The 14428-nt window shown below is 39.9% G+C and overlaps 1 protein-coding gene across 1 annotated transcript in view; it reads left to right on the top strand.

The window, feature by feature from the left end:
- Positions 1-935: 935 nt before the first annotated feature.
- Positions 936-14428, top strand: part of LSAMP (limbic system associated membrane protein) — a 1673925-nt gene continuing 1660432 nt past the window's right edge. The window contains exon 1 of the mRNA XM_029577931.1: positions 936-998. The gene's annotated coding sequence lies outside the window, so the exon portion shown is untranslated. The remainder of the gene's footprint in view (positions 999-14428) is intronic.

The raw sequence follows: 14428 nt of genomic DNA, 5'->3' as shown, positions 1-14428 counted from the left end.
TTGATACTTTTTACTTTTTAAGTTGCATTTTTTAGTGCGCACTAACATTAGTTACATTATTAGTATAGGGGGTTAGGGGCCACTTTGACATTCAATGTGAGACATACGAACAGAACAGTGGTCTCGTGTGAAGATTTGATGATCTACGGAGAGAGGAAACTCACCCAAAGATGAGATTTGTGCAATGTTCTATCCACCTAGCTTGATGTTACCCAGGTAGAGTGTCCATCAAGCTAGGTTGAGAGATCCTTGCACAAAAATCATCTTTGGGTGAGTTTCTTCACTCCGAAGGTCATCAAATCTTCACAAGAGACCACTGTTCTGTTCATACGTCTCACATTGAATGTCAAAGCGGCCCCTAACCCCCTATACTAATACCTAAACCTCACCTCGAGTTACTAGATGGGCCTCCCATAGGGATACAAATATCTATTAGGGAAAGGACATTATGGCTAGTCAGTCTCTCTTTCTCATATATATCCCCCCCCCCACCCAGTGGTTGAATGCAGGAAATACAACAGGTATGGCACTTATCGCAAAGTCTGAAAATGTTATCGCAATTTGCACTAACTAAGCTCTTCACATAGGTAATTAGCACAAATTGCAATAAACTGTATATTAGCATAAAACACACCCCTTTTGCTATCACATACGATATTTATCATATTTTGATAAATCTAGGCCATAGTGAGCAAAAGCACATTGCTCAGGCATGCATTATTTGGAGATTATTTCTGCTGATGCTTCTATGACACAATATGAGTGCTGAAACCACTGACTCACGACCTTTGGGCTTTGTTGCCATGTACCTGAAGCCCATTATTATAGCCAACTAGAGCTCTCTCTGATAAACCTTAATGTGACAGTATGCATATTTTTTATTGATAAACTTCAACAGTGCTTCTCTTTTTTTTTTTTTCTTTCTTTCTCTCCTAGGTAAGTGAAATTAACTGTTACAGAACTGTTTCTGGAGTGCAGGAAAAACGATCCAGCAGTGGGTAGGTATGGCTCTTAATGCCTATTCCTGTCCTTGCTGAAACTATAGTGTCCTGATTGTGTTATGCAGTGCACAAAGATGGGAAGCTTGCCCCTCTCACAGTGTGTCTCATTGTTTTTTTTAAAACATCTGTTTTGAAAGCACTTTAGAAGGAGGAGAACTGTTACTCTTTTTTTATTGTTGTTCAATGTATATTATCTTGGGTGTTCACTGGTTACCAGCTCCCTGGTGGACATGGAATTCTGGTGCTGTTATGTGACATAAAGGTAGATACATTTCCTTCTATTAAACAAAGAAGGGTTCCGATTGTTCTTTGTTGACTACTGATGTGGACAAGATAGCCTTATCCCTCTCAGGGCTGATAGCTATATGAAAACTTTATTGGTGGTAGGGTTGAGAATGGCATCCAGTTATTTTTTTAGATGCCCCTCCCCCCCCCCCCAACATTCTCTTCCTGCCTTCTCACCTCCTGCACTCACACAATCCTGTCTCTCTCTCGCTCTCTCTCTTTTACCCATCTCTCCTTGTACCCTACTTTAACCTCCAGCTATGCGATTCTCACATCATCATGCGATCCTCTTGTCCCCTGCGTGATTCTGTCTTCCACCCCTTCCTCCTATGTGATTCTCTCTCACTTAAACCCTCTCTGCGAACCTTCTCTTTCTCTCTACCCATCTGCCCCTCATCTCGCCTATGCTACTGTGTCTCAACATCACCCGCTCAGTTCTCTCTCAAACACCCCCTTTCCCTCTGGTCATCATAGAGTGACATTTTGAGTTGTGTCTGCTACTTGCACTGTCCAGTTTCACTCTACTTGTTTGAACACACAGCACCAGCAGGTTGTGAGATATTACAAGATCCTCATGCATTCAAACCTCAGAGTGAAACTAATGGAAGAGTAGGCAGACATGACATGAATCACCATTCTCCTCATTTCTACTGGAGGGTTAGTTTTGAGATTGGATGAAGAACAGGGGATCAGGCAGGGAGATATGAGATCAAAACTTGGGGGAGGAGCTGCCGTGCTATCTAGTAGGGATGTGAATCGTTTTAGGACGATTAAAATTATCGTCCGATAATTTTAATATCGTCTTAAACCGTTATGGAACACAATACAATAGAGATTCTAACGATTTATCGTTATAAATCGTTAGAATCGTGAGCCGGCACACTAAAACCCCCTAAAACCCACCCCCGACCCTTTAAATTAAATCCCCCACCCAATGACTTAAATAACCTGCGGGTCCAGCGGCGGTCCGGAACGGCAGCGGTCCGGAACGGGCTCCTGCTACTGAATCTTGTTGTTTTCAGCCGGCGCCATTTTCCAAAATGGCGCCGAAAAATGGCGGCGGCCATAGACGAACACGATTGGACGGCAGGAGGTCCTTCCGGACCCCCGCTGGACTTTTGGCAAGTCTTGTGGGGGTCAGGAGGCCCCCCCCAAGCTGGCCAAAAGTTCCTGGAGGTCCAGCCGGGGTCAGGGAGCGATTTCCCGCCGCGAATCGTTTTCGTACGGAAAATGGCGCCGGCAGGAGATCGACTGCAGGAGGTCGTTCAGCGAGGGTTCCGGCGCCTCGCTGAACGACCTCCTGCAGTCGATCTCCTGCCGGCGCCATTTTCCGTACGAAAACGATTCGCGGCGGGAAATCGCTCCCTGACCCCCGCTGGACCTCCAGGAACTTTTGGCCAGCTTGGGGGGGGCCTCCTGACCCCCACAAGACTTGCCAAAAGTCCAGCGGGGGTCCGGAAGGACCTCCTGCCGTCCAATCGTGTTCGTCTATGGCCGCCGCCATTTTTCGGCGCCATTTTGGAAAATGGCGCCGGCTGAAGACAACAAGATTCAGTAGCAGGAGCCCGTTCCGGACCGCTGCCGTTCCGGACCGCCGCTGGACCCGCAGGTTATTTAAGTCATTTGGGGGGGGGTTCGGGAGGGTGGGGGATTTAATTTAAAGGGTCGGGGGTGGGTTTTAGGGGGTTTTAATGTGCCGGTTTTGCGATTTTACGTTTTTTTGATTTTTCACGATTTTTCACGATTTTTCACGATATTTTACCCCCCCAAACGGCAACAATACGATTCCCTCCCCCTCCCAGCCGAAATAGATCGTTAAGACGATCGAGGACACGATTCACATCCCTACTATCTAGTGACACCGGTCCTGATCCCTCCTAAACAATTGGAAGTAGATGTGAAACATTCTGCACTCTTTACTCTAGAAATTGAGTGTCTACCTCTTGCCTTGGGGCCCCTGCTTATCTCCCCCTTGCAGGCTGCTTGGGGGCCCCTTTTTCTTCCTGTAGGATTTCTAGGGGGTCTATCACTTTTCCTTGCTGTAGTCTCTAGTGTATCCTGACTGCAGGGTTACTAGAGGCCCCCATCCATGACCTTTACTGAAGGATTCCTTGGGGGGGGGGGGGGGCAGACACCTCTGCATCTTTTCCCCAGAGAATATCAGAGCATCAGCATATGCCTGAAATTGAAATTTTTAATATTGACTCTAGGAAAAAAAGCTAGCATGGAGAATAGGTTGTTTATCTGTATCTTTATAAAACAACAGATTGGAGGGAGTGGGAAGGAGGGTACTGACTGAGGAAGATACTGACCATGTTGAGTTTGAAGACGCATCATCTTCCAATAAATGGAAAAACAAGCCAAGCAGTGAAGAATACTTGAAGAACAGCAGAGTGTGCCACCATCCTCCTCCCCATATTCATCTATTTGCTTTGCTGTCTTATATTTTATTTTGGATCCAATTAGACTTTGGTCAAATGCTTGTTTTTTTGTTTCATTTTTTTTTTTTAGTGATGCAGGTTTTCATTATATTGGTTGGACTTTTCTCCTCTTCAATTTATCTCACTGTGCTGTTTCAATTTTTATTTCTTCTGTAAATGATAGTAATTTTCTACCCAATAGTCCCGGCTATAGGACTGATCTGCACGTGAGAAGTGAGATGAGTACAAGTAATGCTGCTATCTCATTATGTCTCCAGCACATTTTCTTTCATTTGTCTTGAGCTGCATGTGGAGGAGATGAGTAGTGATACCATTGAGGTTGCTCAAGTTTATGGAATTCAAATAAGGGAGGGGGAGGGAGTGGGGGTTGGGGGAAAACTCTTGTTCTTTTCACTCAATGACCACCCCTATATAAAATAGGCCAGTTAGCTTCCAATTTGTTCTCCAGCCAAGGAATATTTGAACAAGACTAGCTCCAATAACCAGAAATAATAGAGTAAAAGGCTACTATGACTGGGGTTAACTCCGTAAGCAAGTAGGCATTTGCTAAGCTGCTGACACTGAGACTGCAGAAGCCATGTCCACATAAGATGTTAAAAGTTTCTTTAAGGGAGTTTGGAATGTTGTATTCTGTGTTTCATTTTCAATGGCCTTCGAAGTAACCCTTCCATAAAGCACTGCTGCCTTTCTGCCCTGTTGTATAGTTCACCTCCAAATTCTGGTGCATGTCTAATAAGGATGTGTATTGTTTGAAACAAATAGGCAAATGAGCCCATTTTTGTTTCATTAGTGGTTCTCCCCCCCCCCCCCCAAATGAAATTAATATATTTCATCCAATTCATTTGTTTCCAATTCAGTTCAATGGCCTATTGACGTTAACGGCTGTGCACTACTGAGGGGAAAAAAAAATCAGCTGGTAACTATAGCAACCAGCTTTTGCCTGTATGACCTCACTGTCTTGTCAGAGCCAAGGCATGGCAAGTTGGCAAGGATACTAGCCAGAGGACAAATCACAGTGCAGCATTTTTTTTAACTAGCCTGTAGCTACTATCTAGATCAAGTAACACTGTTGTCCTCCTGTAAAATCCGAGCATGTGCAAGAAACATTTTGTATTTCCTCTCTAGCTCTTTGAAGAGAAGGACATGTTAGGAGAAGTTCTCTGTGAGTTTTGAAAAAGCTTTTGAATTTAGCACCTGTAAAGGACTGTTTCTAATCTTCTCTGTGCTACAGTGGTCTCGCTCACTGTGCCAGGAAGAGAGGCAGTACACTGATGCTGATTTTAATTTTTATGTTTACTGGGGGAGGGACAGTGTGGAGATTGCATTTGAGATAATGCTAGTGATTTTTTTTTCTCTGAACAGAAGACTCTTATTAGGCTGCCAATCTTTTTTGTCTGTTAGTGTTTAACGTTTTTTTTGTGTATGGAGTCAGCACTATTGCACACAGTACAGCTTGCATACAAACATGGATTTTAAAAGCCCAATGCACAACAAAATTAAGGGATGTACAAATATGTCGGTCTCATGCGTCCTGAGTGGATTTTAAAAAGCGCCTGTACATGTACATAAATGCTGCTGCGCATACAAATTAAAAGTTTTCAAAAAGGGGCATGGCATGCGCATTGCAGAATTTTAACTTGAAATTTGTGTCTAAATACGTGCACAGGTGCGCACCAGGGTCCCCTGCTGTGTAACTTCACTTCTGCTATGGATGACATGTAAGTGATAAAACAAAAAAATCTAGGCAGATGAGCAGGGTTTAAAGATTGGGATCTAACGGGGGAAGGAAAGCTATTAAACTAGGGGGGTTTGGAAGACCTATACCTTAACTGGGTGAACTGGGAACAAACTGGTTTTAGTGGCAATGGCATCAGCATGCGTCCCTTTTAAAATCCCCCCATTTACGCGGTAGAAGTGGGATTTGCACAAATAGGCATGAGCTCATTTAAAATTGAGCACACATGTCTGCATGACTAGGCTATTTTATAACATGCATGCATATACGCTGGTGTGTTATAAATCCGCCATGTCCCTGGGCATAGGCAGAAGAACATGCTCACATGTGCTCCCATGCGCCGGTTTAAAAATTACCATCCTTCTGTATTTTGTCTATGTGTATGTTAAATAGTTCTCCATAGAATGAGTGGTACTGTGAGTTAGGTGCAATCAGAGTATCAAATTCATTTGTAGTGCCAAACCCTCAGTAGGCAGTGCACTTCAGCTAATTCTATCATGTCAGGAAAAGAGAGGTGAGGGCATCTTGGCAGGATTGGCAGCTCTTCCAGGGCAGCAGTTGAAAAGCCAGTCCAGCACCTAAATTAAAGACAGACATCTGATGATGTCTACCACCAGTTTATATTAGAACTAATGAGAAAACTCCAATTTTGGAGCCCAAAATAGTCTGTGGTGCTTCCCCCATAGTCTTTAATGGTAATCGATTGACAAATAAACACAATTTTTTTATTTTTCATTTTAAACTAATGAACCAAATGGAAATACTCTAGAAAATGAATGAATGAATGAACCGAAATGAAAATTTTTCTTTTGCACATTTCTAATATCTAGTAGATTTGAGACAAAGTTAAATGAGGCCTGTACTATTGCTTCACTTGTAATCTGCACTGTAGGTTTCTCTATATTGCTTTGCCAACATATTGAAATCAGGGAAGGGCTATTTCACTGATAATATAGCACAATACCAGCTTGAATTGATCTTGTGCTATATTATCAGAGTTTTATTTCTACTGCAGCTCTTGAAGGAAAAGTCTTTTTTTTTTTTTGACTTGGTGATAGTGCTACAAGTTACTACACAGGAGACCCTGGTTTGGTCTCCTGCCCCTCTGGGCTAGCAGGGTTGTTTTTTTTGTTGTTGTTGTTTTTTTTAACCACTTCGCAGAGGGGATATAGTGAGACCTCCGCATGAGAGAAGGTGACCGAGCCCTTAAGGAGTCACTTCAAGTGAATAAGGAATGGAAAGATTCACTCATAGAATATATTGATCTGGATAGGAGAATAGTAAGAAAAAATAAAAATTCACAAACTTCTACATCTGTGAAACAATCTAACAATGGAATGGTCCAGACAGATAGAACAGGGAATAATATCTGTTATTTAAGCTGGGGTGGATCAATATGATATTGATAACACCCTTGGAAATTACATTCTGCTTAGGGGGGGATGTATTACTTCATGGAGACAGTTGGCATTTTCTTTCAGTGAAAGAAGATGCTGTCCATGGACTTCTCCCATTCTCTGTGCAGGTGCCCGTTTACCATGTCATTAATCTCATAAGAATGTGCTGTCTGCACCTTGGGCCCAAAAAGCAACAAGGTAGGCAATCCAATAAAGCCGTGAGGAAACAACAAAGAAGTGGATGCCACAGAGAAGTCTTTTTCAATTCTTTAATAAAGGAGACGTGTAAAATTATTTAAAAGCTGCCCAACTCTGGCCGAGTTTCGCCACAATTAGTGGCTACCTCAGGGGCTACAAACAAACATATAAATAAATTTAATAAATCATAAATACAATAAAAAATCATAAAATCATAAAAAATACAAATAATGAATGTCAATCACAAACATATACATATCAATAAAATAGATATATACATCTATAAACAGACAATATTTCAAACCTCACAAAAAATTGCATAAATGTAACAATTACAAAAATAACTAAAACATTAGATTGATTAAAAGTGACAGAGGAAATAAAAAAAAAAGAGAGCATGTGAGCAACATCAATATAAACAGAGCATGTAAGCAACGTCAATATGAATGGAGTTACCTATACACATAGTGAAATAAAATGATACCTTAAATATGAGAGTAATGAAAAATTGGAAATCCAAATTAACATCCGTAGTGCACATATATCTAAAAGACATCAAAACAACTCATTTATAACAGTTAACCCAAACTATTCATTAAAAATTGAAATAACACACATACATTACAGTCGGTTATATATGTAGTTCTAGAAATATTAATTACTAGTGGTATCATATACTGGAAAAAAAATGTTTTGACAAAATATCGGCTGTACAACCCCTTTTTTGGTGTATATTATTATAAAATGAAAACTAAAATAATAATAAATGAGACTAATATATAAAAACAAATAAAAAATCAAATACAAAATCTTAGAGGACAGTTATGTCTTAAATACAAAGCTCTTGGATTTCTCTCCTAAGCCGCCTTTTGTAAACATAATTGTTCAAGTACGTCCTTAATTAGAACCATGCGAGGTATAACAATTCTACATAAAGAATAAAATAAAGATTCTTATTAGGAAATTCTTCTTAAACTGTCCTCTAATAAGCAAGTTGAAGACGGTGTTCATAAAGTTAAAGGGACCACTGCTCTGAAAACCACCAATGCTAAACTAGAATAGAATGAATCTTGATTAACCAGCCCTAAATAATCTAAAGTGTTTATCAACCATGATGGATATTATTTCTAGGGAATATTTTATTCACCAATTCTGACTGCCTTCTAAAACACAGACTAAAAATAGTAGTAATCAGTTTAATTGCAAGTAAAAACACAACAAATTAAAAGAGAAAAATCAAAGCACTGCTAGGAAACTACTTCTCATATGGAGATGTCTCAAGCGTCTTTAATAAGAAGCACCGGTAATATCCAAAATTATTATGCATATATTGAGCCGATCAAAGTGCTTCCCAAAAAATCGAACACCGCAAAACGGGGCATCTGATGTAAAGAGCAAACATAGCTGTTTTCACATTCAGTAACATTCAAAAGTTTTTTTCAATATTTATCCTGTAATTTCTTGTCAGTACAAGACGTCTCCACTCGCGTCAGTTCAATGAAGTGAAATACTTAAAGTACAGGCTTTACAAGATAGGTTTTGGCGCCAAAAACAAGTGTCAATCAGCATGAGGGGTGTGGTCTTATTGATCGAGTGTGACTTATCAAGTATAACTTATGCTTAAAATAAAATAGACCAAGAAATTTTCTAAAAGACTAATGTCAAATCAGATCATTTTAAAGGTGCTGTATATATTGCCCAAATCTAAAAGACACAACCTCTTCACAGAATATATTAAATTGAAAACCTTCAACCTTGTTTCGCGGCGTTCTCCCTCGCGTTTCAGAGAACGCAAAGGGTCAAAAAATAAAAATAAACACACAATAACTCCTTAAGTATAGCACTTTGCTGGGTTCGATATTTGTACAATAATTTTAGATTCCATTCGTGTTTTCTTTTTAAGACGCTTTATACATTCCTATATGGTGAACTAGTGTTTGATTTAAGCAGTGGTCTAATTTGTTTTGATTTTGCCGCGTTTTCACTCGCACTCCCAACGTTTCAATAACAGACATTTTGTGCACTAACCCATCACTGTTTTATTTAGTTGAAGGTTTTCATACCAATTCCAATGTGATTTCCTGTTTAATTACCAATTGCAAATCCAAAGGTTGTATTCCCAACCCAGACCCTTGAACATGTTGCCCCATGTTCAAGTCCTCTCTATCAACTGGTGAAGATGTCCTTGGTACAAAATCTGGATTCCCCCCCCCCCCCCCACCCCCCCTACCCAGCTGCTCCAGAGATCTGCTGTTGCAGCTGGATTAACCCTCCAGACTCTCCAGCGGACATATTAGCAGCCCCTTCTACATCTTTTTTCACCCCAATGGGAGTAAACTCAGTCACTAACTTTGGGAGACCAGCTATCCCAGACGTCTGATGTTGGTAGCCGCTTGGATGAGAGAGTATCTCTGGAGCCCTGGGGCTTAAAGATGTATGAGCGTCCAACATAGAAGACTTGTGCTCTACGTCTATCAATGTAGCGGACTGCCTACTCGGAGTTAAAATGTTCGCAGGTGAGAAAAAAATGTTTTTTGCCTCCCCACTGAATAAAAGTTTCATTATTAAAGATCTCGCCTCTTCTACCTCCACTGGTGCTCCAACCGTGAGTAATTTGGACTGAAGAAAATTGTTAACCTTATCATATTCCTAAATAAATGCCTCATACAAAGTGTAAAGGAAAAATTCGAGTAGAGACCCCGACTACTCCAATCTTACAATCTACAGGACTTGATAAAGTTAATGTAAATCAGTTATTTACTCTCAGATAATAGAAGGATCAGGGGACACTCCATGAAGTTAGCAAGTAGCTCATTTAAAACAAATTGAAGAAAATTATTTTTCACTCAGCGTATAGTTAAGCTCTGGAATTCATTGCCAGGGGATGTTGTTACAGCAATTAGTGTAACTGGGTTTAAAAAAGGTTTGGATAAGTTCCTAGAGGTTAAATCCATAAACTGCTTTTACGGTATTTAATAAGCAATAGTAGCTTGTGATCTATCTTAATGTTTGGGTACTTGCCAGGTACTTGTGACTTGGATTGGCCACTGTTGGAAACAGGATACTGGGCTTAATGGACACTTGGTCTGACCCAGTATGGCATATCTTATGTTCTTACGAAACATAAGAATACAAAAATTGACTTTCCTAATCAGGTTCAGAAGAAGGGTAAAGCTAGGACCCTCCACTTGCTCTCCACAAGGCTGTAGAATTGCAACAGGAAACAGGAAAATCATTTTCTTTTAGTGAGAAACAAATCTTAATTCCCTGGTATTGGATAGGGTCAAGCCAGTTCTCTTTCCCACAGACTAGCAAGTGTGAGGAATGTCATCTGGGAAGGTTCTGACTTCAGGTCTCTGGGAAAGAGAAATGGCCTGACTCCATCCAGTACCAAGGTATTTGAGATTTGTCTGTTGCTTGGACCAGAAAGGCAGCTGTGCTTTCCCTCTCTGGTGTCCTTAGGTGTGCAGCCTCTTGGCTGCCTCTCCTATGCTCCCTGGAAGACATTGCTCCCGACCTCCTCCTAGTGACTCATAGAGTCACCTGTATCACCTCTTGAAACTAAGCCCCCGTTTAAGAGATGGACCTTGCCTACCACTCAAAGTAGCAATACTGCCCATGGAACTTCCCATTGTAAATAGTTTCCTCTTTTTAACCTAAGGAAAGTCTTCATCAATATTTCACTTTCTTTTTTTCTTTCTCACATCATTCAAATACCTCTTTCCTCTTTGGTATTTTTCCTCATCTTGCATCCCTTGCTTCTCCTCCTTGCTTGTATGCTCTGCACATCCTTGTGTGTTTGCAATTTCTTGGAATTTATAGCAAACCCAGTAGCTGATTGTCTTTAGAAAGTGGATTCTAGCTGTGTTATTTATAAGCAATGTATATTGCATATCCTGAATCCAGTTACTGTTCAGTATATAAAGACTTATTGACTGCACTCAGCATATAATACAGTTATAAAGTATAACTGCATATCATTTCTACTTCTTTAGTTATCAAGCCCCTCAGAAGCATGGGAGCGGCAGTCAAATCTCCCACCGTATCACCATCAGCTTTTCCAGTATTATCACTGCTGCTCCTCAATCTTGTGTGAAGATTTATTTCTGGGATTTATTTATCTGTAGCTTCTTCCTTTCCCTTAATATCTTGGTGCTCTGAATTTTCAAATACTCCCTCCCTTTCCCATTGGGATTGATAGTGTTTAATTCATGGTTTCTTCAGCAGTGGATCACACTTTTTTTTTTTTTTTTTACCAGTTGGCTTTGCCATTGTGGTTTTCTTTCTGTAAAAGTGAAATGACTTGCTCAAGGTCATACATTGAATGAAGGACAGGAGAAATAGTCTGGGGTCTTAAGGATCACAACCCTATGTCCTATTCTGTGTGCTATATCACACAGCAATATCATTTGAACACAGTGTTATGTGTTATGATAGCAGTTTTGTCTTGATTACTCAATATAACCACTTTACTCTTTCTTGACTCTTTTGACCTTTCTTTATTGTCCTAATATATTTTCTCTTATTGATCATGCTTTATTTATTTATTTTATTTTTGCTATAAAATTTGTACATCTTGTATTAGGACCACATTTTGTAGTCTTTTTTGTTTGTTTGTTTTTGTTTTTAATCTTCTGAAATGTATACTCTGGTTTGCATGTCATCAATGAGAACCAGGTTCATTTACATAGTTTGGGTACCCTGAAAAGTAGGTCCTTGAGGGCCACCAGCAAACCTGCTTTACTGGGTGAATGAAACTAATTCTCAGACTAAATATGCTTGCTGAATATTTCCTGTGGATATCTTGAAAGCCAGGCCTTCTTGCAGTACCTTTGTTTTCTCGCCCATATCAGGCTGCAAAATGCTTTTCCTATACAAAGGGGAAATATCACTGTAGCTCTGTATGAAAGCTTCAACAGTGGTTCTTAAACCAGTTTTTTTAAAACCCTTTATATGCCACACTGATTTATTTTTCAAAAAGAAATACTGAAAGCACTGCTAGCAAAGTATTTTTAGGATAATGAATCAGCAGTTAAAAGGAAATAAAATTGCTAAGGTCTCCCTTTAATTCCTAAAGGAGATATTCATTTTCAAAGGATTGAAGAGCTGCTCTTATGTAGCCACTCCTAGTGTAATAAATGTAGGCACTGCTGTGCTGCTCCTTATTGGAGGGCCATACAAGTGTTATAAATCTGAAATATATCAGGGTCCTGCTGCGCTCCTCCTCTTTAACAGAGCCCCAATGGAGGCATCACAGTAATATGTATAAAGAATGGACACCTGAAGAGTTGCTCTTCATCCAAACCTCATGCAGGTATCCTACTGATAAATGATATAGGGAAAGCATGAACACAACATGGACAGCTGATGAGTAGCTTGACATCAGAAACCCAGGCAGGTATCTCACTGATGATCAGGTTCATTTACATAGTTTGGTTACCCAGAAAAGCAGGCTTGCTGATGGCTCTCAAGTACCTGCTTTTCAGGGTAACCAAATTAAGTAAATGAATCGGGTTCTCCGATGTAATATGCTTGCTGCATATTTCTTGTGGATATCCTGAAAGCCAGGCCTGCTTGTGGCTCTGAAGTACCAGGGCTGTGTACCTTTGTTTTTGTAGTTCATGTCAGGCTGCAAAATACTTTCTCTTTACAAAGGGGAAATGTTGCTGAAGATCCGTACAAAAGCTTCATCAGTGGTTCTTAAACCATTTTTTAAATTCTTTATAACATTTTAAAATATATAACAAGCAATAAAACTTAACAGAAAAAAAGACTGTGATATACAATCTTAATAAGGAAGTAATAATTAACATAAAAAAGATACCACACAACAGTCATTTCAAAACCACTAAAGGTGCAAGACCCAATGGAGCGACTTCAATAAAAAATAGAATTATCAAAAAAAAGACTGCGCACAATTACTAAATTAATCCACACTGGTCAACAAATCAAACTAAGTCTAGGGTAGAGGCTAGGCTACCACTATTCTGCTATCTAACAGTACTTTTAACTTATTGTACTAAAAAAAAAAAAGGTAAATCTGTTTCCCATCCAACTTGATTGAATACTTAAGAGAGATACTGGAGAAAGAAAATACTCCTCCAAAACTAATAACAGTTGCTTTAAGCTGAAGGAATGTCTTCCTCCTATTCCAAGTTTGTCTGGAGACATCAGGAAAAATTCCAAATTTTTTTGACCCATAAAGGGAGCTTCTCTATTGGGGGGGAAAAAGCCTCATTATCAAATTTTCCCCCCTTTCAGAGGAACACGTAATCAACAGAGTAGCATGCTCACGGATGGAATCATCAGATTGAAAGAACCAGAGAAAACTTGTGATACTACTAAATTATCCACACCCACATTAGGCTGTTTCCAGTAACATAATAAACATTAGTCAGAGAAGGCATATGCTCTTCAGAAATACCTAAAATTTATTTTTAGATATTTAACAATAAGTTCATGTGGACCAATTAGAGAAGTCAAGGAAAATTTAACAGGTGGAGATTTAGAGACCTCTACCTATTCTCAAAAGGTTCCAGATGGCAGTGTGTAAAAGAATTGTCTTTAATAGAGGTTGATTTAAATTCCTGATTAATTAAGTCATAAACCTCTAAATTTTGTAATCTCCTCTCCTGATCACCAATACTTACTTGAGATAGAGACATCTGTCCCTTAAGAGAATCCAATGAAGAAGAAATATCATCATCCAACCTTTTACTCGCAGCTTTCTACGGAATAATAATAGTTCACCATACTTCCTCAAAACTGATGTATGTTGGCCTCTGTAAGATGGAATCCACCAGAGTATTCAAATTCTGACCCTCTTCCAATTGATCATCAAATCCTTCATACAGGAAGGAAACTACTGAAAGGGCCAGTGTAGAGGGAGGAATGCAGAGCTCAGTACTCAGTGCTATATTTTCCTCAAGCTGGCCTAACACCATCCCAATCATGTTGACAGCAACAGAGAGTAAATCTAAGCTAGGTCCTAATAGCCCTGACATCATCTCAGGAATCGTACATTGCTGAGAGAGGAGGTAGGAGCAGGGTCTGAACGAATCTGCTCCCTCCTCTTGCCCATAGTGATAAAAAGAAAAAAAAAGCAAGAGATTATTGAAGGGGCCTGTGAGACAGTATCCCTAATGTGTGCTTGGTAAGATCAGAAGGCTGTGTGTTCAAATCACATCGGGGTCACCAATATGTGGGCTTATTCCTGTTATGACCAATACCAAGACCACAAATAGATCAATTAGATTGAAACTTTATTGAAATATTTATTTGAAAGTACACAGTGTACTGGGAAGGAGACAGCAAGTAGCTCAGAAAGTGAGAGTCGGCTTGCCTTTGAGAGCTCCTGCTCTGAATAATTGC

Source organism: Rhinatrema bivittatum, chromosome 15 (assembly GCF_901001135.1).
Source record: "Rhinatrema bivittatum chromosome 15, aRhiBiv1.1, whole genome shotgun sequence".
Lineage (NCBI taxonomy): Eukaryota > Metazoa > Chordata > Amphibia > Gymnophiona > Rhinatrematidae > Rhinatrema > Rhinatrema bivittatum.
This window is presented reverse-complemented; position numbering and strand designations above follow the sequence as displayed.